Source organism: Urocampus carinirostris, chromosome 4 (genome assembly GCF_059441175.1).
Source record: "Urocampus carinirostris isolate Australia breed hairy pipefish chromosome 4, RoL_Ucar_1.0, whole genome shotgun sequence".
Classification (NCBI taxonomy): domain Eukaryota; kingdom Metazoa; phylum Chordata; class Actinopteri; order Syngnathiformes; family Syngnathidae; genus Urocampus; species Urocampus carinirostris.
In genome coordinates this window covers 36,222,039-36,245,733 of record NC_142352.1, presented here as the reverse complement: position 1 = coordinate 36,245,733, position 23,695 = coordinate 36,222,039, and the positions used below count along the sequence as shown (strand labels likewise).

Sequence of the window (23,695 nt, the reverse complement as noted above, 5' to 3'; positions counted from 1 at the left end):
TGGCTGACTCCCTATCAGTGTGTGAGTGTGTAAGTGTGAAGCACATTGTAAAGTGCTTTGGGAGGTCTTCATTGACTTGAAAAGCGCTTTAAAAATGCAGACCATTTACCATTTAATTCTTATACAAAATGGGCAGTCCATAAGATATTTGAATATCTACAGTATTACATGTCAAAACACAACTGAATGGAGAACTATTGAACTGATGACTTCCCCGTCATCTTTGGGGAAGTCTCACTCAAGCCACTCAACTTTTAATGAGAAAATTAATTGTATTTTGTTAAAACAGACAAAAGCTGGACCTTAGTTATTGCGACCTTCAAAGGATTGTGCTTGTTTAGACATCTCATTAACTGAAATTTGTTTCCTGTATTTTATTGTGCATTTTACTCAAAAAAGTAACATGATATCATTCCATAATAGCACAACTAAAATTGCCACTAAATAAATCAAGTGATAAAAGAAGAATGTACATAATCATGACAAAAACAGTCGGTTGGTTGGAACCCTTAATCACTAGAGTCATAGGGGCACCATTTCCTGTGGTGTGTCTTGGGCAAGTACAGCCTGGTGGCGCCCATCCCTCTCCAGGCCACCATATTTTTCCACTTGGTTTTGAACAGGGGACCTATTAGATACATTTAAAAGAACATTTTTTTCAGACCATAAAACTATAAAAGTTATGATATTGGTGTAATGACCTTTAAATCTCAGGATATAAATGTATAATTTAAGTAGTGGTAAATTATAATTTCTCTAATTTCAAAATGTTTATTATTAAATGGCCCCAACATTGGAGCTGCTACTGGTTTGGCCACACTCATGAGTTTTGATCCTGTAAAAATCCAGAACCTGCGACATTACCAATAACTGGTATTGGTCCTCGTCAAACCCTGAGGAAAAACAGGCTTATGTAATTGGTAATTTATATGCCGTGAAACCAAACACTTACAGTTTGATAGCTTAAAAGTGAAATTCTGGATTATGCCAATTTAGATATGAAGATATGAAAAAAACAAGCTTTTTATTCTGCATCTGAAGTTACAATATCATCTTTCAACCAAACTAACTTTGACTAACTAGCATTGTTATTTTCCATGCACAAAAATCAAAACCTATCTAACCCTATGTGAAAAAGTAATTGCCCCCTAAATCTAATAGCGAGTTGGTCCACATTTTGCAGCGATTACAGAAGTCAAACATTTACGATAATTGGTAATAAGTCTTTCACAAAACTGTGGATGCATTTTGGCCCACTCTTCTTTGCAATTGTTTTCAAATCTTCCATATTCCGCCATATATCCAAACTGTGAAAATATATAATATTCTACAAAACTGTGCAAATATATACCTTGTGTTTTTTTTGCCGCTAAATGTTATTGCAACTCTTTACACTTCACTATTTTTACGATCCATCATTCATTCTCATTTACAAATATTGCAACATTGTTACTACTAAGTCTCTTAGTAAAAGGTCGTAAATATAGATGTCCTGCTTTTTATCCTGAAAGTTTTTTAATCTTTTTTTTTATCTTTGAAATCTTTAAAACACGTTTACAAAAGAGTGCCATGTCCAATCTCGTTGCATACAATATTTCACAACGTTGATATCAATGACAATGAAGACAGTTCAATTCAATTCAATTTATTTTTTTGCCTTTTGTCCTGATAATGTTTTATCTTTATTTTTTCTAAAAGTATTTTTTACATGTATACCCTGGAGTGCCATGTCTGACCTCGTTGCATAAAATATTGACTACATTGTTATCAATGACAATTTCAAGTCAATTCAATTTTATGTTTAAAAAGTAAATTTCACCAACATATTGGCCTGGGATTAGAAGATCACTTAGAATTCATTTAGGATTTGATTACTTTGAATGCTTGTTTGTTTTTGTGATCAGTGTTTTCTCTTATTTTACCAGACACAAAAGGGCCAAGGTGGAGTTCAAGGTCACATTATAGAAGTACTGCTGCAGTGTCCAAACTTTATCTCAACATGAACAGCAACAGAGATTTGAAAAAAAAATGAACAACCACCTGAGCAAAGGAGCCAGCTTGAGTCCTAATGTGACTTCTTCACAAATGGTTCTCATGTGTCAATCGTGACCTCAGTACGGTGCTTAGGTTAAAAAGAACCGGCTTGGAGTGTTTTCATGTTTCCAGGCCGCCAAGAGATGAAAAGTGTCTGAAATAAGAAATTAGGGCCAAGAAGACTGTTGAAAAGAGGAGTCAGATGCATCTTTAAGCCATCATAATTGACTCACTGGAGGGCCGGGCTCTGGTGGCACCCGAGTCCTTCAGAAGTCAATGTTCCCTGAATCTGCAGTCAAGGGTGAATACATGTTTTTAGATTTCTTAAATAAATATTTTATTTAACAGTCAATGGTGTGGTGGAAGACAGTTCTTTTATGTGACTCTGGCTGGATGGTAAAATAGAGACAACTAAAGGCTACCAGCAGGAGTAAGGGAGACAGTTGATGTGCTTTTCGAATGTAGCTTGAAAAGTAGCACTTTTTTTCAGATTTGATCAACTGCGAGAGGCCATGGGTTTTAGAATGACGCTTGACAACAATTAGCTGGCCTTGTTTGAGCAGTGTCAAGGTTTTTCTCACAACAAATGTGAACAGTCGCCCAGAACTTCATAACAATTTTATTCTACACACTCAGTCAGACAGAATAGATAGTGAAAGGAAATTGAAAGAGATTGAAGTTGTTTCAACTGCTGAATATTTAGCAATAGGGTATAGACTAAGGTTCGTAGCTAATATTAGCATGTGTGCTAATTCATGGTAAACCATAGAAAATACATAGCTTAGTATTTCTTTTTCAGTCTTAAAGTCACTCTTTGAATGTTTGCCAGATGTTTGATTTATATTTTTAAAGGTGCATGTGTTGTGATGCAATATTTTCTGTGGCTAATAAGAGAAGGAAAGAGCACTAGAGGAAAGAGGTCTAAATGTAGTGGAAGCCCGAGCTCTTGTTGGTGATAGGAATGAGTGGAGAGGGTTTGTGAAAGGATAGTGGGATGTTTGGACACGTTCTAAAGGATGGGCCAGGGGTAAACCAGTGAAAGCTGTCGGGCCCAGCTGTTGAACAGAAGAGCGCTGTGTCACCCTGACCCGAGTGACATGGCCGCTTTCTTGTGTCTTGTTTTATCTGGTGGGACGAAAGCATGACCAACTTGGGTGTTGAGGTTCTTAACTTGTTTGGGTGTTTGGGCATTTGTGTTGGCCATGGTCCAAAAAATAAAAAATGAAAGAAATGTATGTGTGTTTTTTGCTACTTCTTCCCTTTTTTATTTTCTTTGTTTTTGTGTATGTGTTTGTCATGCTGTCGGTCACCCCACTTGAGAGTTATGACCAGGGTAGATAGATAGATAAAAATGACAGATTATTGGTCTCACTTCATATATAAACTAATTTGATTTAAAAAGTCTCCTTTCATAAATTAATAAAAGCATTAGAGTTTGTGATTGCTTATTATAGGATGACATTTACTTGCGTAACGTGAATATATAGCAGGGTATTTCAACCTTTTGGAGCCGATGCACACTTTTTTTGTTAAATTTTGAAGCACACCGTCTGTTGAAAATGTTTTAAAGTTAATTCCAGGCAACAGTTTATTTTTTTAATAGCTTCAATTATAAGGTCACTAAGATAATAATGTATAACAATTTTCTTCATTTTTTTTATTTTAACTGTAATTTTTTTACATTTTTCACCCGTTTCTTATGTTTCACAAAATTGTATCTTGTATTTCTAGATATATATAATTATAAAAATAACACCAAGACATTTAAAATTAGATAAAATTATATGCTAGGCAAAAAACATTTTCTGACTATATTTTAACTTTTTTTTTTTGGTGAAGAACAACTACATTGGCAAAATGATGTGCAAGTTATTTGACTTGATCAAGTTTGCAGAGGAATCTTACTTTCTTAGAGTTGACATTTTTATTTTGTCTTTGAAGAAAAATATACTAAATAAAACTTAGTTAGCGAACATGAACTGCGAGTGGAGTTTTTTTACAGTATTATATCTTAGTTTTTTTTGTGGTTTGGTAAAATGTTATTTTTTGAATCAGTAAAATGATGTGCAAAATGTTTAATTTGATTCATTTATATCATTATTCATTGTGATCTTTAAAAAACACTACCAAACCCTGTACATTTTTATGAGTTTACTGGATCTTGGGAAGATTATGATCAGTATACAAAAATAGTATACTGCTGCCAATTATTTGTCCGGCCATTTGAAGAACAAAAACAACAACATGCTTTTTGGCAAAAATAACACTGCGAACTATGCTGCAGTACAAGCCTCATGGCACACTGGTTTAAAAACAACCCACTATAGCAGGGGTCGGGAACCTTTTTGACTCAGAGAGCCATAAAAGCACAATTTTTGGAAATGTGTTTCAGTGAGAGCCATATAATATATTTTAAGACTGAATTCAATTAAATGTGAGCATAACAAGCGTCTTAATTTATTATTTTAAATAATGATGTTATAATACTCACCATTAATACGTCTTCTGGTGCAGCATGGATTTGCTGATGGTTTTGTAGTCTGGTTGGTACTTGGTGAGTTAAAGCTTCATGCAGGCATTGACGCCTTCATCCGTTAAATGTGATCGTAGGTTGGACTTGATGTTTTTGAGATGTGAAAATGACTGCTCACATGAATACGTCGATCCAAACATTGTCAATACACCAATACTCACACGCCTAAGTGTGTGGTATGTGACTGGAAGCGCGTTCCAAGCTTTGAGAATCAGCTCGTCTTTGGATTGAAGTTTGTCCAGTTCTGTCCTCATGTGCTTGCTCGCCAACTCCGCTTTCTGTCGTGCAATTCTTTCCAATTCTTCATTCAGTGATTTGAACTTGCTCATCCTCATCTCTGAGGCCTTCAGGTCAGCCACTTCTGCTTCAAAATCTACCAGGGAGACATCAGGAATGCAACTCAGGTCGGCTGTGTTCAGTGAACACTCGTTTGGATGGGTGGTGAACTTAATAAGACCACAGTGCTCACGAAATTCTCCAAAGTACGCTTTGAACGACTGGAGGAGACCGGATGTGAAGCCAGCTAGCTGGTGGAGATGTTTTGAGTGGGCTCACTTGTTGTGTATGCCTCTGTAAACTCTGTTTTTCGAAATGTAGTAAGCGTCCTGTTTCAAAATCCTTGATCAAGAGCTCCAGCTTGTTTTCAAAAGCAAACACAACGTGTTGAAGGAATAACACTGTATTTCCAACGCCTTGCACTTTAACGTTGAGCTGGTTTAGATGTTCGGTAATATCGACGAGATAATAAAACTTGAGGAGCCACTCAGTTTTCGCTACCTCAGGATGTTCGTTGGCTTTCGTTTCAAGAAAAATCCGTATTTCGTTGAGGCAAGCCGTAAAACAGCTGAGCACCTTTCCTCTTGACAACCAGCGCACATTGCTCTGCAAAAGCAGACCGTGCAAAGGGGGCATGGCGTGTGTCGAAAGTGCCGCTTAACATTCGACTGTTTCATCGATGCAATTTTGTCATAGCAAATTAGGCATACCTCTTCACAAAGGCAAATTCTTCGGGCTGTTCGTCCTGAAATGTACGATATTCATCATCTTTTTTTCGTTTCGCCATCTTCTCCGTCGAAGAGTTAGCTTTGAGCTAATGACCAACGGCCAAGTGCCAATGGACGCAAAAGGGGGCGTGTACCTGTGCCCCCCAGTAACGGCCAACATCGGGTATTATCATCCAATTAAAATAGAAAATCGATGGATGCATTTAAGCAAACGATAATTTTTTTAAACCCAAATCTGCGAGCCAGATTTGCGAGCCATATGTTATCATCAAAAGAGCCATATCTGGCTCGCGAGCCATAGGTTCCTGACCCCTGCACTATAGCAACATACAATCTTCCACTGCTAGCAGTGACCGAGACTATCTGGATTAGTACCGAAATGGGCAAAACGGAATTGGTCTAACAAATAAGTTTTTTTAAAATGTATCTATTTAAAAATATGTCATCATCCCAGGCTTCAACACCACACAATCAAGAAGAGACATTCACCTTTGTGACCTTACTGTCACGAAGCGGAGTGGAGTAGAAGGAAGTGATCGGACCAGAACGGAGGCAGGAGGCAGGAAGGAGAACTCAATTGCGTAACGATCCAAAAGTTTTATTTAACAAAATAAAAGTTGTCCAAAACTCTGGGACATGACGAAACAAACGGTTGATTCTTCCAACTCAACTAAACAGGACAAGGCATAACAGAACGGACAATGTTTTAAACTAAAACAGGACAAGGCATAACAGACCGGGAGTGTGTATATGTATACTGAGCCAGCACCCGCAAACCCCACAATCCCGCCTTAAATAGCAGACCAGCAATCAGCTGATCTGCTTCAGCTTGAGTTCGGGGGCGCGGCAGACTGGTCGCCATAAGGGACAGCTCCTGAGGTCCCCCAAAAAAAGAAAAAAAAATACTACGTCACGCCCCGGAATGGTTCGACGCTTGGCAGGGTTGGAGGGTCCGGCAGGCAAACTGGACGGGCGAACACAAGGGACAGACGGAATCAGAACCGGCGAACACAGAGGACAGACGGAATCAGAACCGGCAAACACAGAGGACAGACGGAATCAGAACCGGCAAACACAGAGGACAGACGGAATCAGAACCGGCAAACACAGAGGACAGACGGAATCAGAACCGGCAAACACAGAGGACAGACGGAATCAGAACCGGCAAACACAGAGGACAGACGGAATCAGAACCGGCAAACACAGAGGACAGACGGAATCAGAACCGGCAAAACAGGCGAGTCAGAATCGGAACCGGCAAAACAGGCGAGTCAGAATCGGAACCGGCAAAACAGGCGAATCAGAATCGGAACCGGCAAAACAGGAGCAGCAGAGTCGGACTGGCAGGCAGCGGAGTCGGACTGGCAGGCAGCGGAGTCGGACTGGCAGGCAGCGGAGTCGGACTGGCAGGCAGCGGAGTCGGACTGGCAGGCAGCGGAGTCGGACTGGCAGGCAGCGGAGTCGGACTAACAGGCAGCGGAGTCGGACTGGCAGGCAGCGGAGTCGGAGTCAGCCCGACGGGCAGCGGAGTCGGAGTCGGCCCGACGAGCAGCGGAGTCGGAGTCGGACTGGCACGCAGGGGAGACGGAATAGCAGGCAATCGGCACGGGAGTCGGGCAGGCAGGCGTCAATTCTTCCCGGGACCTCATTCGAGGCACAGCAATGGCCACGACGGGCGGGGCCGTGGTTCGAACGGGCAGGGAAGGTTACCTCTGCTTGCCAAACGGCGTCCTCCAGCTCTCCCCAAATCGCGCAGGGATCGTTCGCTGAGTTCAAATGTTGGCTGGCTCATTCTGTCACGAAGCGGAGTGGAGTAGAAGGAAGTGATCGGACCAGAACGGAGGCAGGAGGCAGGAAGGGAGAACTCAATTGCGTAACGATCCAAAAGTTTTATTTAAAAAAATAAAAGTTGTCCAAAACTCTGGGACATGACGAAACAAACGGTTGATTCTTCCAACTCAACTAAACAGGACAAGGTATAACAGAACGGACAATGTTTTAAACTAAAACAGGACAAGGCATAACAGACCGGGAGTGTGTATATGTATACTGAGCCAGCACCCGCAAACCCCACAATCCCGCCTTAAATAGCAGACCAGCAATCAGCTGATCTGCTTCAGCTTGAGTTCGGGGACGCGGCAGACTGGTCGCCATGGCGACCGTGACACTTACCTGAGACGGATGAACCTTCAGACCCAGCCAAAGACTCCTCCGTGCGCAAATCGATTTTTGCTATTTAGATTTTGTGTGAAAATTACATGAATAAATCATTCTACATATAAGTATTTCCCCTTGTTGTTGTCAAACAGTTTTTTAAAGGTTCTGATAATGGAAACGCTAAACCCCCCGACATACGAAACCATCACAAAAATGTGTCCTTCAAGTTACAAAAAGAATTGTTTAATTTTATGGCAATAATGCATTAATGGATTTGAAGGCCATCTTTAGACTGCCCCAGGATATTCAGGTAGGTAGCTGCATTTCAGAGTCAGAATCACCTTTATTATCATTGGATTGCTAAAATGAAATAAAAGCTGGACTCCAGTTGGAAAATGATACAAGATCAAGACAAAACAAAATAGTGCAATATAAAGTGTTTACCTCTAATATAGATTATTCACATCTTAAATAAAGTCAACATGACAACTGACATACCTTACACTTGCACAAAGTTATGGATATTAGGTCAAGTGTGAATAAAGTAAACGGTACCATGTAAAACATTTAAGAGTACGAAGATCAAGTTAAAATACTTCTTCGTCACATGAAATACTTTTACTGCCCAAATTGTTTAAAAACCGAAATACAACTTTTATAGAACCATAAGAATAGTCAAGAAGATCTAGAAAAATGTCTTCTTGCCTTTACTTTTTAATAGTACAGTTAATACAACATGCTATCAAACATTATATACATTCATAACCACATATTCCTCTTGGAACTTGATTTTATGGCCCTCGAGACACATTAGTAATTACATTATACCCCTACAAAAATGGTTTTCTCCCGTTTTTTTATTCGTTTTTTGATCATTGTGAATTGTGTACCCCATAGATTTGACATCTAAACATATTTATGGTCACAAGGTTGGATGGGAAGTAAGCCAATTTGATGTAGATTGGGTAGCAAATTTCACCACAAGTGGGAGTACGTCGCCCGTGCATGGTGATGACGTCAAGGCAGAGTACCATGCGGTATAGCTTTAATGGAAAAGGAGACTCAGAAAAGCAATGCAAGGAGAGCTGGAACCATTTGAGAGAAAAGAAGCTTTATTTAGCATTTGAGGTCTCTTCTGTCAATATGCAACTGTCGGAAATTCAAAGATCAAAGATGGAATGTTAGCATTGCCCTTTTTATTTTAACTAGTTCTTGGATTAGTTTTGGTTTAGTTTGAACCAATCATGTTCACTCATCTACACATGAAGCAAGTGTAGTCCAGTATTACCGGAAGTCTTTTTGTGTGAAATGATAAAATCTGTATTTTTGTAATGTTTGGCCAAAATAGGCATTAGTTTGTACGTTTTACTAAACATGGTTAGGATTATTGTTAGGGAGTTAGCATTTTCGGGTCACTCATGTTAAGGCACTTGATAGGTTTATAGTTTAGTAGACACTCAAAGAAAATACATCAATGCATTTTGAAAGAGAATAGCACAGGACTGTACAAACATCAAGTTATTCAAGAAAATCTATAGGTCCTTCCCTGAGCCATTTCTTTTTAAGAAATATCTTAAGGTACAAAAAGCAGCTCGACACTAAATGGTGTAGAAATAAAAAAAAGAGCAATATTATTGGCTGATAGTAATGTGAACTGTAAAAAATAGTCAAAATAACGCACAACAGTGAGGAATAATAGTCAAATTATCAAAGAACCCTGGTGTCCTATGTAATTTCCTTTGCAGATATCCAATGTTAAACACAAAAACAAGCAGAATAAACGTATGGGCATTTTTTTAGGGACACATAAAGATTAAATATTGAACATTAGCATTGCTCTATTTATGTGACCTAGTCGTTTGATGAATTTTGGTTTAGTTTGAACCATTTGTGCTTCACCCATTCACACATGAAACTGATGTAGTGTTACCGCGAGTTCCATCCTGTAAGGATACCGCCCAGTAATTAACACCGTAAGGTATGCCGAAAAGGAATTTGAGCATTTGCTACAATGACAAAAGCAAAAATGAATGGAGCAACTTTGAGCAAAGGAATAAGCAATTTGAAGTTATTTAAAATCGTTATTTCTGGAGAAGAGAAATGTTCCCCACATCCTTGTTCTGTGTCACCGGGTTGTCACATCAACAAAATAATTTCTCATGCAATTGACTTTTCATCCAAACACAAATACTGTCAGTCAGTAATATGAGTACTGATTGAACAATGGTACCAGAGTACAATTTATGCAAAATTGTTTACTTCTGTTGCAAATTAGCAGATATGTATTTGCTGTTAGTGTACAATTGCGAGATGTGGCTGCATTCCTTCTCTATTTAAAATAAGAAACAACAGTGTGTTATTGTGTGTGAAACGTAAATGTTCGAAACAATGACCTCAAGAGCTAAAAAGACATTTGGGCAATAATTGAAATGCAGCATAAAATTGCCCTTGTAAATAAATGTGAGTCATTATGTGAAAAAATTTTCCCTGCTTCGACTAAGGAGCACAAATCGTACATGCCAAACAGAGCCCTGCACATGCACAAATATGCCTTCTGAGGCTTTGACAATTGCACATTAATCCACAAAATTAAAAATGGTGATTGACCGGCTGATCGGATTGATCGTCATCAAGATTTTTCATTAAGTTGCTAGACAACGATGCGTAGCGCGAGTGCAAAAGGAACATGAGGAACACGGAGTGTGTAGAAAGCACAGAAGAGAAATGTAAATACGAGACTGCAATAATGCGACAGCTCACTAATCATATTTACAAACTATATTGCATTTTCCCATTGTGTTTGCCTTGCTTAGGATTGGCTGGCGTATAATCGTCATTGTAACCAGTGTTGGCTTATGGGGAAATTTAACTCCAGTGATATACCGTAAGACGAGTGGTAGGATTATTATTACTTTATTATGAGCCAGTATATGTTTATTAAAACAATTTGTCATGCAGAACAGTAGTGGGGAATGGAAACATTAAATTGTGCTCCACTGTGGCCGTAGAAATGAGTTACAATAAAATTAATGGCTGGGAGGCCCGCACTGACACCAGACTGCTTCGTAATAACCCGCTGCTTCGTTTCATTTGCCGATCATTTCCTGTTGGGCCCTCTCCATTAAACATACATGCTGGGGATTATTGAAACAGCCCTGTGTCAGCCATTCTATTGTATGTGTGTGCGTAAGCGCGGGTTTCTCTTCGAGGCTGCTTTTAGCTACGTTCCGAATAGGAGAAAGCGAGGACACAGAGGTTACGTCCGGGGTCTGACAAAGAGACGTCATTTCACAAAGTGGCAGCAAACAAGGATGTTACTTTGTTGGATTCGCATGCTAATTGACTTTGAGGACACAGCGGAAGTTGGACTGATGAGTTAAGTGCATTTACTATGAACAGTGTCCTTTATTCCCTTTGCAGGTCAGGATAATGTATAGACTGGTAACATGATGTAGTTTGTGTGTGATATTTTTCACAGTGACCACTTGTACGTTGTTCAAGGACTGGCAACCAATTTCATTCCACTTCAAACACAGTTTACTGAGAACAGAAACAGTTTCTCAAAAAAAAAAAGGAAACCTACTAAAAAATACGGATATACCTTTACATACAAGCTACTCTAGATGCGAGAAATTCAAAATCAAAATATCTTGCCCAACATACGAGGGAAAATCAGAGATAATAATTTCCAGACACTACCTTTAGATACTGCTCAAATATAATATTTCATTGCAAGGACACTGAACTGATGCATGAACTATGCATGAATGATCCATGAACTTTCGGACACTATGGCGTCTCCTTGGGTAACCGCGTTCTGCGGACATGCAGGAAATGTCATCCCTCTCTGACCAGATGATGATGATGAGTTGGTCATCTTTGTTTTGAAAGGAATAAGCCCTTTTGAAGAGTTAACTGCCGATTACAATTTATTTATACTTGACTCTCACCACACTGCTTTACTACGCCTACTCACTAAATGGAGCCACCCACACTCCCTCATTTTACCAGATACAGTAAGCAAGACTAGTAAGTTGGGCTGATTTGATGTGTGGACTAAGATCTGATCAAAACCAGTCCTGCCATCCAACGCTGATTTGTCATACTGAAACCATTCCAAGAGGCTTGATACATACCGGTGAGCAGTGCCAAACCCTTTATAATCATTTAAAAAACAAAAGGAAAACAAGAAAAATGTATTCGGGACAATGCTTCAGAAAACAAATCTTACATTATGGCATTGGATGAGTCAAGCATCGAACAATATTAAAATAAGAGTCATTTGTTGAATATGCATCAAAACTGTCCAAAGAACAAAACAAACAGTTTAGTAAAGAGTAATATCTGACAAGTAGTGCCTCGTCATTTAAACATTGATACTAAAAAAACAAAATAATATAGCTAATAGAGTGGAGTCCCTCCAAAACCCACATATCCAGAGAACACATGCATTCTATAAAATTAAAACCATAGAGCAAAATATATACATAATAGTGTAAAAACTGACTGGCAGTTCACAAGAAAATTTAAATGGCAGTACTTTAAGCACTACTGTGAACATAATAAAAAAAAAGGCTTTTGGCCAAAATTACCATCAAAAAAGTGTTGCGATCAAATGGACAATTACTTTTAAGTGCTTATTCTGCAGCTCTGATGCCGACCCCTCGCCAGTTCATAGCACCCCCACCACCATACAAAGCCTCTTATGAACACATTAATGAATCTAATTAACATGTCAATCACAACTAATGCTTATTAATTGGCCCCTAGGAAAAAAAAGACACTTTCTAACAGTAAATAGTGCCTTTAAAAGCCCACTGAAAGGCTCGGGCTTGCTGGGGTGCTGATGGAGAGCGAGACATACAGAGAGAATGAGAGCGAGAGAGATAAAGAGGGAGAGAGATAGTGAGAAAAGAGAGCGAGCAAGAGAGTGAGCAATGTTCCAGCCCCACTGCTGGCATTAGTCCGTCTGCCGTCCAGATGTCTCCCACAGGTGACAGCTGCAATAGCCTAACAAGCAAATTAATCATGGAGCTTTTGTGGCGCTTCATTTTGGGCAAACTCATTTCGTTTCATAAAAGACTTCATCTCGTGTGAAAAATGACAAATTGCGGCCGCGGAGCAATGTGGACAGCCGAGCGGCCGGTTCTCATTTCTGCACTATGCCTGGAAGGTACAGAAGAACAGAAGCTGGGAGATAGAGCAAAGGGAAAACTGTGCCCGAACCCACCAGTCAGTAATGAAGCCTAGCATTGCCCCCGCGGGCGCCAGTTCTGAGGAGCCTCACAGGTGGCATGGTCTGATTAAAACCCTGCGCGGTGGTAAAAACCAGGCTTTGAATCTTCGACCTGTCATTCTTTGTCTCCAAATTGCAATATGATGGACATTTTGTGAAGGTAGTCAGACAGGGGGTTTCTGTCTGGACGTTTGTAGGGGAATTTAAATTCAAACGCCATTTCATTTATCTTTGATATGTAACCCTAAATAGGCAAAATGTGAGGAAATGGTGCATGGTTTTGCACAAAATGTGCTTCTATTTAATCAGTATTTTCAAATTATTTTCAGAGATAATGCATTTTGAAGACAGCATGTCTTGTCTTTGTCATCCTAAACTGTAACATCACCGGAGGAATACCAGCACCCTAGCAAGCCAGTCAGCATACGAGGAGCAGGCAAAGAGCGCCAACATGGTGAAGACAAAACAGAAAAACCCTCAGCAGCCCTGATGCTAACGGGAAGCTAGCCGTATAAAATTATACCACCAGCGACACGCAGCGAAAACACAAACGAAAAGCCACATCTCCTATTTCCAAGCAGAAAAAAGCTGTATGCAATTACTACATACTACTATCGTTGATGACACTAAATTTCTCAAGTTCCTGGCCCATAGAATATTTTGCAAAATATTTGCATAATTGTGGGGAGAAACACTACATGTTCTGTGCCTACCTGAAAAAAAAAACAATTTAGGAATACCTTTAAGATTTGTGCGTACGGAATTTAGGTTCATCAAGATGTTTTACCAGCTGTACAGCTGAAACCGCAAGGTTATTGGTGTACAGGCAGACACAGGCAACGAGACAACTGTTGAGCCAATCAGCATACAGAAAACACTGCATGGTTAAAATTCACGAAGTAGCAAACCTGCGAAAGTTTACCGCAATACAGTGAGGTATTACTAAACCAATATTTAATTAAACTGCCAATTTTTGACTATTAAATCATTTGTAATGTTTCAAAAATGCTGCTACAAAATTAAATCAATATTTTACAAATAAGCACAAAAGACACACAGGAAGTCAGTTGTATCCAATAGGGTGACATAAATCTCGTTGAAACTATTGGGGAGGGGTTACAAACTCAAAATGTCGTTTGGAGTAGCCTTAAAGTGATATTTGTGACATAAGATACCAGGCATTAAATGTAAGAAATGGTAGTTGCGTGGACAGATTCATGTATTGATCGGCTTGGTTTGCCAGTCTTACCTATATGAACCTTAGCAGTCGAATAGTTGAGTCACTGCAAGTACATTTCAAACAAAACTATGGTACGGTAAATTGAAAAGTCACAATGGCCACACTCAACCCGCAAATTAAAGTTGGGGGATTTAAGTGCCTCAGAAACCCATTAATATAAAGCGGCGATAAATCCTTGAAAGCTTTTCAACAAAAACTGTAATTATCATTGTCAGGAGAAAAGAAAGGAGCACGGAGAGGCGAGAGGATTACACTCTTCGCAACAGAGGAATGTTCTGTGTTTATTTCACCTCATTTGTTGGAAGACGCACTGGAGTGACAGATGTCAGAATCACTTTTTATTTTAGCATAATTATCGACTTCATTTTATTCTACTGCCGCATATTGTGTTTTAGCTCCCATTCTTCAAATTCTTACAAGACTCGCTGTGATTGCGCAGACACTCATTGTTCCTGTCTCTTGAATGTTTGACCATGGCATACAGAGGAGCCTTTTACCTTGTGGATTAACAAAAGCAGTTCTTATGACAATAAAAATAATTTTCTCATTTGAAGACGAAGTTTTCAGTTGCTTGATCTTTGTTGAGGGCTTTCAAACTTTACCCGTGCCTTATACCTTTGCAGTTCAGTGCTTATTGTGAACATATTCAACATACTTTAGTGAATAGATGCTTATCTCATATAACTCTACCTCACATATTAACCAAACTTATCCATCTCCTTCCTGAGGACAAAGGAAAAATAATCATCATATCACAGCTTTGCTTTATTTTTCTTATATGAAAGGTATTGAGGATATTAGTCATTGCTATTGAAAAGTCTTCAAGTTGGCCCCTTCATAGCCTTGAGCTAGGATATATTCAAATAAATAAAACATTTTTTTTTAAGATACATTCTTTGCAAGCGGCACATTAAAGATGTTGTGAGCCCATTATAACAGTGAACACATTTTCGTTTTTGTGTTTTGTTTGAGATAGCATTCAATATAAATTGAGCTTCTTTTACGTATATGTATAAATACAGTGGTCTACTTACAAATGTCTCCACATACAAAGGATTTAGGTAAAACAATACCTCAATGGGAACATTTCGCCTCTGGTTACAAAGGCTTTTCCGGACACTAAGTCAAAAATAAGTTACAGTATGCCTTGCAATTTGCTGGTCCCAGAGTTCTACCTGGCAAATCAGCGCGTATGTGTGAATCTTGACACGCTCGTGGTTTTACCTTCCCGACATGCTCTTCATGTCACCTTCCGGCTCTGTAAACAGTCAACTGTGTGGTACCGCTCCTAACAGCTATCATTCACAATGAACCCCTCAAAAGATATGCAGAAAAATGGACGGAGAGAAAAGAAGAGGAAGGGAGTTTTTCCTGGCCATCAAAACAAAGTAAGAGATAATAGAAAGTACTGAAAACACACACCACTGTGCAAGAGGAGTTCGAGATGAGGATGGGAGGATGCAGCCATCATTCATCCGCCCATCATCTGCAACGCTTATCCTCACATGGGTCCCAGGGGGTGCTCGGAGCCATCCCAGCCATCTTCGGGCAATGGGCAGGGTACACCCCGAACTGGTTGCGAGCCAATGGCAAGGCACACAGAGACAAACAACTCACTTGCTCAGTCACACCTAGGGACAATTTGAACCGTCCAGGTAACCTGACATGCATGTTTTGGAATGTAGGAAGAAACCAGAGTGCCCGGAGGAAACCCACACAGGTGGAGAACATGAAAACTTCATACAGGGAAGCTGCAGAAACCTGGACTATCGCACCGTGGAGCTGTGTGTTCATCGCCCAGCAGTCATGCCACCCAGCCATCATTCCATGAGACATTTAGCAAAATTCCAAGAAGTCTCCGAATTTGTAGAAAGGAATCATCCAGAAAAATTTTTAACAGGTCGGGGTGTCACTCAATATGATGACATCTGCCTCACGCATTTGGGACGTATTGGCAAAAGCTGGCAAAAGCAGACGTCATTAGATTTGTTTATTAAGAAACACGATGCAAAAAACACTGCTGAGGACTAGTAAGCAATGAGACCGGTTAAAAAGTAAATTGATATTTTTATTATTTCCTTCCTTTTTTGTTGTTTAACATTATATGCTTCTGCTTTGGTGTTTAATTTGCTGTAATCTTATTTAATCTGTGTTTATTTTATGTTCTGACGCTCCTTTATGAATTCTTTAAAGAGATATCCTAATTTTGCAGGGCTTGGACGGATTAGCGCATTTACATTCAAAAGGCATTCTACTTACAAATGTTTCAGGTTACAAAGGTACACCCAAAACAAATTACATTTGTAAGTAGAGGTACCATGGTGTATGGTATTCAATAGAGATGTTTGCTAAAACATGCATAACAACCCAGAACGCCATATAGACAGACACGCGCAATCGTTGAGATGAAATAGATGGAAAACAAATAATAAAAAACACACTAAATGTGTTTTAGCGCATAATCATGTATTGGGGCTTTCTTCTTGTATGTGTATGTGTGCATTAGTTTTCCTGATGTAAATAAGGAAATTATTGAGTAACTCCTCTGACTTTTTTGCTGGGGATGAAGTATTGATCCCCTTGTATGTATTTACTGGCAGGACTTACCTGAGAAAAAGCTATTTGGCTATTTTGAAAACACAATGCAATAACATTTTTTATGGTTCCTTAGTTCAACAGTGAACTTGAACAGGAAGTAGGTCTAGCAAGCTTGATCACTGATTGATTGGTTGATTGATTGATTGACACTTTATTTTTTTTTCCTCTCTGTTCATCCAAATACAAGGTTAGAGTGAATTCAAAATAAACAATTTTATTAAACAAATGAGAAAAAAAGGAATGATGGGGAAGAGCTGGAGCTTATTTTGCTCCTCTCCCATTGGCAGTCCAAGCCGGGGGTGAGTGAAGAAGAGAAAGAATGATTGTAAGAGAGAAAAAAAAGGAAAAATAATAAAGAAATAAAGAAAAAAAGAAATAAAAAAAGTAAGAGAGTGAGAGAAAAGGAGAAATTAATAGAAAAATAAAGAAATAAAGTAAGAAAAAGTGAGAGAGAGAGAGGGAAAGTGAGAGAGAGAGAGAGGGAAAGAGAGAGAGAGGGAAAGAGAGAGAGAGGGAAAGAGAGAGAGAGAGAGAGGGAGGGAAAGAGAGAGAGAGAGAGAGGGAAAGAGAGAGAGAGAGAGAGAGGGAAAGAGAGAGAGAGAGAGAGAGAGAGAGGGAAAGAGAGAGGGAAAGAGAGAGAGAGAGAAAGAAAGAAAGAAAGAAAGAAAGAAAGAAAGAAAGAAAGAAAGAAAGAAAGAAAGAAAGAAAGAGAGAGAGAGAGAGAGAGAGAGAGAGAGAGAGAGAGAGAGAGAGACTACAAATACAGTTGCTATGTGAGTGTAGCTCATTTTTCTCTCATGGTTCTCTCGACATTTTCTACCGGGCTGGACAAGGCCTGGCGAGGGTTTTAATCCAGGCACCCGGACTACAGTGAGAGAAGTACAAGAAAAACTCGAGCTGCAGTTTTAGATATGTCCACTGGATGTTGCCAAAATGTAAAGATGATTCCTTTTTTTCACATTGGTTGATTCAACATTATAAAATTAGATTAAAATAAATTTGACATATGGATCTAACTTGTTTTCCCCCTTCAATTGTTCTCCTCTTTTGCTTTGCAATTTCTTGTTTTTCTCCAGTGTTGGGTGTGTTACTGAAAAAATAGTTAGTTACCGTTTATTTCATTTAAAAAGTAATACCCAAATGCAGAGCGTTACTCTGAAAGTAACTGTTTAGTTACAAATAACAGTATATACTCGCATTGAAGCTGACCACCCAAAACTGCTTAAACATATCCACATAATAAAATAAATAGAAGAAACACTATATACCAACCTGTGGAAGTAGTGAAAACATTATATTTCTTGAGTAATCCCGAGTGCTTGCAAACGAACATTTAGCGGAGACACTCCATATCCATTTTGTCTCTGGGCATCAAACCACTTGATGATTTCCTTTTCCAATGCTTTCCAATACATTTACTTTTTCTGGCATGGTGTACTGCAAAATTTATTTCACCAAAAGAAAAAAAATCAGCACTCTTCTAGTGTAAGTTCTGTGATTCCGTTAGCCCTCTTGACAAGCCCCGTTGGTTCTTTTTGTAAAAGCCACCCATGCAGTGCCTCCCATTTGCTACTGGTGACACACAAACAAATATGCCCATATAAACTGACCCCATGATTTAAGTATTTTATTTTATAGTTGTAAATTATGGCTTAGATGCAAGTACATATGGTACGGAGAATCTACATAGGGAGCCATTTTAGGACTGAGACTGAGACAGTGCCACATCACCACTTTGAGTTGTACTTTGTCGAGCGATATAAACATGCCAACAACATGAGAAGCATTGTTTTGCTGGCAGACTAAGAATTAAATATTATGTCTCGAGCGGGAGAGGAATATGTATCAGATGAGTAGTTTTTAATAAGTAGCGGCACCATGTTGTAATGACATTTGAGTTATGAAATTGTATTAGTAAAGTGCTACAGTACCTGTTAGAGAGAAAAGTAAAAAAAAATAAAAAATAAAATAAAGTAACAATTCTGGCACATCATTTTTCTAAGCACTAGGCAAATTATCCCATGGCAAGTACCTGATTGCAACCAGCAGCGTGTATCACCCTTGAGACCTTTGATGCCCTGCAGATCCAACGCTACCCATAGGCTGAGATAGGACCGACCTGGGGGCCTTCTGTTCGGCCCACTGGCAGATACGCTCTTATCGTCGCAGGCCGCACGACTACAACATCAAAACAGATAACAAAGCCCCGTGCTGTGACCGGGGCAAATTCTTTGCACGCGTGATTATTCTTAAAGGTATTCCCAAACTTTTTATATTTTTCAATTACAAACAGCGATTGCCTGCCGCTCATTTCTCCCTGGGGGTTGGTGATTGTGGATTTGGTTCATGTTAGTGTATATTTTCTTCTGTTTAGTTCCCCATTAGTGTAAAGGGATGCCCAGGAATTTCCTGTTTTTTGTTTGCTCTCTGTTGGCGCTCATTGGCTGCCTCCTTAAATTCTGTGCAGCTATCTTGGTGTTAGCGCCAGATTTTTAGTGTCCATTGGTTTATACCTGGTCAGCTTCGCATTTAGAAGGAAATTAAATATTTTTGAGATGAACTGTTTGAGGAGTACGTTTGGAGAGACAAGATTGGATGGATTGAGAAATGAAATCGTGAGACACAGAACTGGAGTAGTAGTGGAACTGAGCAAGCGTGTGGATAAGAGGTTGGTGTGGACACATGGAGAGGATGGATGAGGAACGAATGTTGAAGAGGATCTACAGAGCAGAAGTAAATGGAAAGAGACCAAGAGGAAGGCCGCGATTGACATAGATGGATAGTGTTATGAGTGCTCTGCAGGAAAGACGTCTAAATATAATGGAAGCTAGAGCTCTTGTTGGTGATAGGAATGAGTGGAGAAGTGTTGTGAAAGGATAGCGGAATGTTTGGACTCGTTCTAAGGGATGGGGAGGGTACCTGTATGATGCGGCAGGGGTAAACCAGTGAAAGCTGTCGGACCCTCCTGTTGAACAGAAGAGTGTGGTGTGCCACCCTGACCCGAGTGACATGGTCGCTTTCTTGTGTCCTGTTTCATCTGTAGGGACGAAAGCATGACCAACTTGGGTGCCGAGGTGCTTAACTTGTTTGGGGGTTTGGGTATTTGGATTGGCCATAGTCCAAAAATGTTTTTGTGTGTTTTTTTTGCTACTTTTTCAATTTTCATTTTCTTAATTTTTGTATGTGTTGTCTTGCTGTCGATCACCCCTCTCAAGGGATATGAACAGGGTAGATAGATATAGATAGATAGATAGATAGATAGATAGATAGATAGATAGATAGATAGATAGATAGATAGATAGATAGATAGATAGATAGATAGATAGATAGATAGATAGATAGATAGATAGATAGATAGATAGATAGATAGATAGATAGATAGATAGATAGATAGATAGATAGATAGATAGCTTCGCATTTAGTTTCCACTTTTTATTGTTGTTTTTTTTGGTTAGCCTGACTGCTAACAGCGTGTTTTTTGATTGGCTAGCTTGGCGTTAGCACTTCATTTGCTGTGTTCCTTGATTTGTTTATTCTCGGCCTGCTTCGCATTATAGCTGTTGCCACATTCTGTTGTTGGTTCCTGCCTTTTATTGATCACCCCGGTTAGCCCATGTTTTTTTCTGTGCCAGTTAGCCACTTTTTGTCTGCTGAGCTGTTGTACCATTACTGCATCCACCTGGGGCAAAAACGAAAAATATTTGCATCAAACACTCGTAACTTTTTGGAATAATTAACACTTAAAACAATATTACAACTGGCTTGCTAGGGTGCTGGTGTTCCTCCAATGATGTCACAGCTCAGAATGACAAGACATGTTTTCTTCAAAACAAGTTTTATCGAAAAATAATTGCAATGCACTGGTGAAATATCTGCAGATTTTATGCAAAAATCATGTACTCTTACCTCACATTTTGAACATTAAAGAATTTGGGAATATCTTTAATGACGAGTTGACATTAAGTGTCGGGCAGGACTTGTAAAGTGTTTGAGATCAACACTCTGTTCCACATTCTTGAGTATAGGGAATTTTCAGTTTGAAAATTGAACATACTCGGGCATTTCTTGTGTTCATTAGATCCATTTTTTGGTGCGTGTGACAGTGTACGTAGGAAGTGGACCGTTGCTATCTTGAAAATATAGCCACACATACAGACACAAGCTTAGACACCCCCCATCTGCACCCTGGCTCCTCCCTGGAGGGCATGGAAGCTAATTAGCTGCGAAAGCATTTATTTATCACAGATAAACTGTCAAACAATCTCACTGGCACATCCCCAATGGAACTAGGAAGTACTCATTAGTTTGTTCAATTAAGCTTACTTTCTTCATTTCCCACATCCCCACAAGACAGCACATGTTTTGGGAACGTGTGAAAAGTTAATTCACTTAAGATGAACTTTGCTTGTTCGCCGGGAAAATGGTGGGGGCCACTCACATTTATAAGGATATACGTTTTGGATAAATACATGTCATACACTATATTTTCTGTGTTATTCTGTTGTGACATTTTTTAAAAACTAGGTTTTATTTTTATATGATTTTTTTGCTGTAAAAGTTACATTCTCCCAAAAATGTCATATGGTAAAATGTGGTTTGATGGATATAAATCATTCTTGGCCATGAGCCTCCGTCAAGTCCATTACCTCACATTGTGAGTCTGTGTCTTGCCATAATGGTATTTATTTTATTGTTATTATTATAATTTTAATTAGTTGTTTAATTTTTATATTGTGTGCGTCCTTGTATTTACTATTTGGGCTCTTCGGTGGGGGAAAGGGTGATTTTATTTCCTTATTGTTCACTGAATATCTCTGAATACTTGTAAGTATTATATCATATTCTATATTTTATATATTATTTTATTTTCACTGCCCGGAGATGGCTGGGATGGGCTCCAGCCCCCCCGCGACCCTAATAAGGATAAGCGGTACAGCTAATGAGATGAGATGAGATGAGATATTTTTATATTTGCAGTTTGAGTTTCAATTTATTTCCTGAAAAGTACTTCACAAATAACTGTTGATTTGTTTTAATTATTCATTTTGGTTAATCTTTTTGCTTTTATCCGGGATTTTACTTTACTTTCAACCTATCTCCAAGTTTTAATATATTTTTATCTTCCTATAACTATTAACAGAAATAATATTAGAAATGAGTAAAAAATATCTGCCATTTCTGTTCGAACCTTATTGAAGTTTTTTGTGAAATAAGATAATAATTAAAATCAGCTAATTTATGGATAACAGTTTTACTTTAATTTATTCATTTCCCATTTTTGTCGTACAAACTTGAACAGCTTCATCAAAGAAAGTAAGTCCGTCCATCCATTTTCTGCACAGCTTATCTTCACTAGGGTTGCGAAGATAATGGAGCCCATCCCAGGCGTCAAACAAAGTAATTTCTTTAAGAAATTAATGTATGTAGGACATGTTTAAAGCGTTATTTTGTTTTATCTTCTCATATATGCATGTAAGTTAAAAACAATATGTTTTCACATTTGCAGAAGCCTTTGCTTTGTTTATTTTTAATTTTTAAGTCATCCCCAAGCACTTTTTTCAATAACCCTGTTTTTTTTCTGTATGGTGGTCAGGGTTTCCATCAAACTTAACTTTGATGTTCAAAATATACCGCACAGTAAATCATCCATCAATCCATTATCTGCATTGCTTATCCTCAGGAGCCCACACCAGCTTTCTTCGGGAAGTGGGCAGGAAACACCCTGAACTGGTTGCCAGCCAGTCGCAGGGCACACAGAGACAGACAACTCACTCGCTCATCCACACCTAGGGACAATTTGGACAGATCAATTAACCTGACATGCATGTTTTGGAATGTGGGAGGAAACCGGAGTGCCAAGAAGAAACCCATGAGAGAACAGGGAGAACATGCAAACTCCACGCGGGGAGGCAGCGGGAACTGGTGTTGAACCCTGAACCTCTGCACCGTGGGACTGAGCGCTAGCCACCCAAACACCATGCCCCACACAGTAAATCAATTAAATCGTATTATTTTGTGTTATGTGATGATAATAGACAAACACATCATTCTTTTTTTTCATGTAACATATAAGCCAGGATAATAGTTGACAATTAGGATCTCATTATTTCACCTCCATTCTGCCCCAACCTGATAACCATCCCCGGCATACAGATAAGGAAAACAATCTCACTAATTTTCAGAATCCGATGTTGGCAAGTATGTTCTAGGGTTGTTATGATAGTATTTCACAGCACATTAAATGCTTTTTTTCTGTCAGCAACCGTTTCTTAATGATTTAACATTTGTATTTATTCTACATAACTTGAAGCTCACCTTAGAGTAGGTGACATGATTGTCCTTCATTTTATTGTTACAGACCCGCGCAGGCCAGGCGCCACTGGAAGTCGTAATTTTGCTCTTCGTGCCAGGTGCGCGCCAGCATTTTTTGAAGTCAACTATCAAACATGTTTGGTGCTTTGTCGCCAAATTCCTTTGCCCAGTGTGTGGGAAACAGACGAATTCGGCAACCACGAGTGCTCTAAATAGAAAACACCGCAGTGATGTCATTGGCCAGAGTTTCCTTTAATCACAGAGGAACGGTGACAAGCGAATGCATTTTGTTATGTTACCGCGGCAACCACCAATTACAACAGCATTGGGGTTGTCAAATATTGTGCTCGCAGTTTACACAAAACAGCCCTCATTTGCATTTTTTTTTGCGCATTCGTAAAGATGTGGCCATCTTTGTAATCACTATCTAAATGTAAGGTATTCACTATTTTTAATGGTCAAGACATTTAAAACTTTGAGGAGAGGTGAAAAAGGTGTCAACGCCAAATTACCCTTGCGGTTGCTGCCAGGTGTAAAGGTTTTCAAATAGACATTTTTTTTATTCTTTGAGGCACATAACT

The 23,695-nt window shown here is 39.1% G+C and overlaps 1 long non-coding RNA gene across 1 annotated transcript; it reads right to left on the bottom strand.

Moving 5' to 3' along the window:
- Positions 1 to 221: 221 nt before the first annotated feature.
- On the bottom strand, positions 222 to 23,279 carry LOC148367452 (uncharacterized). The gene is made up of 4 exons (XR_015850199.1): positions 23,118 to 23,279; positions 18,835 to 18,980; positions 2,041 to 2,188; positions 222 to 628 (listed from the first exon to the last, which is right to left on the bottom strand). It is a non-coding gene; the product is annotated as an uncharacterized LOC148367452 (long non-coding RNA).
- Between the last annotated feature and the right edge of the window lie 416 nt (positions 23,280 to 23,695).